We start from the raw sequence: 4,489 nt of genomic DNA on the forward strand, positions 1-4,489 counted from the left end.
ATTCAGGGATTGAATGACTGTGACGAGCTTCAAACTCGCGAGTGCTGGGCGTAGTGACAGACGCAAAAGGAGGGTGAATCCTATTCCAGCACGATCGGGAACCTCAGATGATTGGCCGTGCTGTGACAGAGCATTTGGATCATTTTCACAAGAGGAGGGGATGTAACCATTGATAACGGTGATGCCCCAACACACAGCTTGCCATAGAAGGACGTGCGTGCGTGAGCCAGAGGACAAAGGAAAGCAGAGGTTCAGAAGACAAAGCATTTCCAAAACTCCAACATATTCTCCATTACTGCATAACAAGTAACATTTAACCCATGCTCTCTTGTTCATTCGCAATTCAACTGATAAATCTAATAGACTTCCTGACTAAGAATTGCAAAATAACCATAGATTGCTTCAAACCAACAATCTCCGTGGGATTCGACCCTTACTCACATAAGGTATTACTTGGACGACCCAGTGCACTTGCTGGTTAGTGGTACGAGTTGTGAAAAGTGTGATTCACAATTCGTGCACCAAGTTTTTTGCGCCGTTGCCGGGGATTGTTCATGTTTGGACAACTAACGGTTTATTTTGTTGCTTAGATTAGGAAAAATTTCTCTTTTTTTAGTTTAGAGTCTCTTATTGTTGTCGTGTTAAAATTTTAGAACCCTTATTTTCCTTTTCTTAAAATCTTTTTCAAAAAAAAAATAAAATAATTTTTCTATTAAATCCTGTGCCAAACTTTAAGTTTGGTGTTTTCTTGTTGATTTTTCTTAAAATTTTTAGCAACTGCTGAACTCAGTCCTGTAAAACAAGCTGCTGAATTCAATCAGCAATTGGATTTTCTAACAAAGCAGTTAGCCGAATTCAAAGATAGACTACAAGAGACAAGGATGGCTAATATACATATGGACGAACAGTTTAAGCAAACAAAGCAGCAGCTGTCAAGGCAAATAACAGAAGAATGCCAAGCAGTTCAACTAAGAAGTGGGAAAACATTAAATACCCCACCTCAAGGCAGCAAAATGCTAAGAAATGAGCAAACCACCCAAAATTCACCTGAGGACAGTAAGAGCCCAGGGAAAAGTAATTATGGAACTAAAACGCCAGAAATTTGGTGGAAGGCTGGCGCTGAACGCCCAGACCATGCTCAGGACTGGCGTTCAACGCCAGAAGCAAGGCAGGACTGGCGTTCAACGCTAGAAATAGGCAAGGATCTGGCGTTGAACGCCTAAAATGGGCAAGATCTGGCGCTGAACGCCCAAAATGGGCATAGTTCTGGCATTCAGACGCCAGGAACAGACAAGGAGTTGGCATCTAACGTCACTCCAGTCTCTAACTCTGGCACTCAATTGCCAGTGAGGGATCAGACACACAAATGCTGAAAGCAACCCCTCTAAAAAGGCTTCTTCAACCACTTCTGTAGGCAATAAACCTACAGCAACTAAGGTTGAAGAATATAAAGCCAAGATACCTTATCCTCAAAAACTCCGGAAAGAGGAGCAGGATAAGCAATTTGCTCGCTTTGCAGATTATCTCAGGACTCTTGAAATAAAGATTCCATTTGCAGAAGCACTTGAGCAAATACCTTCTTATGCCAAGTTCATGAAAGAGATCTTGAGTCATAAAAAGGATTGGAGAGAAACAGAAAGAGTTCTCCTCACTGAAGAATGCAGTGCAGTCATTCTGAAAAGCTTTCCTGAGAAGCTTAAAGACCCTGGGAGTTTTCTGATACCATGCATATTAGAAGGTCAATGCACCAAGACAGCTTTATGCGGTCTTGGGGCAAGCATCAACCTAATACCTGCGTCCACTATCAGAAAGCTTGGCTTAACTGAAGAAGTTAAACCAACCCGGATATGTCTCCAACTTGCTGATAGCTCCACTAAATACCCATCAGGCGTGATTGAAGACATGATTGTCAGAGTTGGGCCATTCGCCTTTACCACTGACTTTGTTGTGCTGGAAATAGAGGAGCACAAGAGTGCTACTCTCATTCGAGGAAGACCCTTCCTAGCAACTGGACGATCCATCATTGACGTCCAACAGGGGGAAATAACCCTGAGAGTCAACGATGACGAGTTCAAGTTGAACGCTGTCAAAGCCATGCAGCATCCTGACACATCAAAAGACTGCATGAAAGTTGATCTTATTGACTCTTCTAGAGGCTGGGATTATTTATCCTATTTCTGATAGTCCCTGGGTGAGCCCTGTCCAAGTCGTCCCAAAAAAGGGAGGCATGACAGTGATTCATAATAAAAAAAATGAACTAGTTCCTACAAGAACAGTTACAGGGTGGCGCATGTGTATTGACTACAGAAGGCTCAATACAGCCACCAGAAAGGATCATTTTCCTTTACCATTCATAGACCAGATGCTAGAAAGACTAGCAGGTCATGATTATTACTGCTTTTTGGACGGTTACTCAGGCTATAACCAGATTGCAGTAGATCCTCAGGATCAAGAGAAAACAGCATTCACATGTCCATCTGGGGTGTTTGCTTATAGAAGGATGCCATTTGGGCTGTGTAATGCGCCTGCAACCTTCCAGAGATGCATGCTCTCTATTTTCTCTGATATGGTGGAAAAATTTCTGAAAGTCTTCATGGATGACTTCTCAGTATATGGAGACTCATTCAGCTCCTTTCTTGATCACCTGAAACTTGTTCTGAAAAGATGCCAAGAAACCAACCTAGTTTTAAACTGGAAAAAATGTCACTTCATGGTGACTGAAGGGATTGTTCTTGGGCATAAAATTTCAAACAAGGGAATAGAGGTGGATCAAGCAAAAATAGAGGTAATTGAAAAATTACCACCACCTGCCAATGTTAAGGCAATCAGAAGCTTTCTGGGGCACGCAGGATTCTATAGGAGGTTTATAAAGGATTTCTCAAAAATCGCAAAACCTCTAAGCAATCTGCTAGCTGCTGACACGCCATTTGTGTTTGACACAGAGTGCCTGCAGGCATTTGAAATGCTGAAAGCTAAGCTGGTCACAGCACCAGTCATTTCTGCACCAGACTAGACATTACCATTTGAGCTAATGTGTGATGCCAGTGATCACGCCATTGGTGCAGTGTTAGGACAGAGGCATGATAAGCTTTTGCACGTCATTTATTACGCCAGTCGCGTTCTAAATGATGCCCAGAAAAATTACACAACCACAGAAAAAGAATTACTTGCAGTGGTTTACGCCATTGACAAGTTCAGATCATACTTAGTAGGATCAAAAGTGATTGTGTATACTGATCACGCTGCTCTTAAATATCTACTCACAAAGCAGGATTCAAAACCCAGGCTCATCAGATGGGTGTTGCTTCTGCAAGAGTTTGATATAGAAATAAGAGACAGAAAAGGGACAGAGAACCAAGTGGCTGATCATCTATCCTGGATAGAGCCAGTAGAAGGGACGCTCATCCCCTCTCTTGAGATCTCTGAGACTTTTCCAGATGAGCATTTATTTGCCATTCAGGAAACACCATGGTTTGCCGATATTGCAAACTATAAAGCTGCAAGGTTCATACCCAAGGAGTACAATGGGCGTTCAACGCCAGAAATGGGCACCCACTGGGCGTTGAACGCCAGTAATGGTAGCAATCTGGGCGTTCAACGCCAGAAATGGGCACCCACTGGGCGTTGAACGCCAGTAATGGCAGCAGCTGGGTGTTGGACGCCCAGGAGAGCAGCAATTGGGCGTTGAACGCCCAAAACAGGCAGTGTTTGGGCGTTCAAACGCCAGGATGGCAGGGAGAAGACAAAACTCATTTTTCTTCAAATTTTTTCATTCTAAATCTTGGTTTTCATACTTTAATACATGATTTCTTATATAAACATGTTAAGAACCCTGATTTCTAAAATCCCTAATTTCTAAAAACCCTACCTTAAAAATATCAAATGTATTTTAATCCATAAGCACCAGGCCTCTTTGCAAATTCAATCCAACTCTTTTCAAAAATTTTTTTTTTACAAATCTATCTTTTTAACTCATCAATATCTTTTTCAAAACCTCCACTTTATCTTTTTCAAAATCTAAATCTATCTTTTTCAAAAATCTTTCATATCCTCTCAATTTTAAACTATATCTTCTCTTATCATATCTTCTATCTTATCTTTTCCAAATAAATCTTTTTATCATATCTTTATCTCTTTTTTTCGAAAACCCACCCTCCCTCCCTATAAATTTGAGTTCGGCCTCCCTCCCCTCCCATCAACAATTGCACCTAGCTCTCATTCTATCCCTCACCTTTCTTTTCTTTTGCTTGAGGACAAGCAAACCTCTAAGTTTGGTGTGTTTATCCGCGATCACTAAGATCATGGCTCCCAAAGGAAAACAACCCACTCCAAGAGGCAAGAAAGAGAGCGTTCCAAAACCACTTTAGAATCAAGGGAAGTTCTTATCTAAAGAACATTCAAACCATTATAATAAAATAATGGGTCTGAGATCAGTAATCCCGGAAGTTAGATTCAATCTGAAAGAAGATGAATATCCGGAGATCCAGGA

The 4,489-nt window shown here is 41.5% G+C and overlaps 1 protein-coding gene across 3 annotated transcripts in view; it reads left to right on the plus strand.

Moving 5' to 3' along the window:
* Positions 1-4,489, plus strand: part of LOC107630378 — a 13,222-nt gene that overhangs the window by 4,865 nt on the left and 3,868 nt on the right. The gene's annotated exons all lie outside the window — the stretch shown is intronic.

The sequence above is a fragment of the Arachis ipaensis genome, chromosome B03 (genome assembly GCF_000816755.2).
Source record: "Arachis ipaensis cultivar K30076 chromosome B03, Araip1.1, whole genome shotgun sequence".
Classification (NCBI taxonomy): domain Eukaryota; kingdom Viridiplantae; phylum Streptophyta; class Magnoliopsida; order Fabales; family Fabaceae; genus Arachis; species Arachis ipaensis.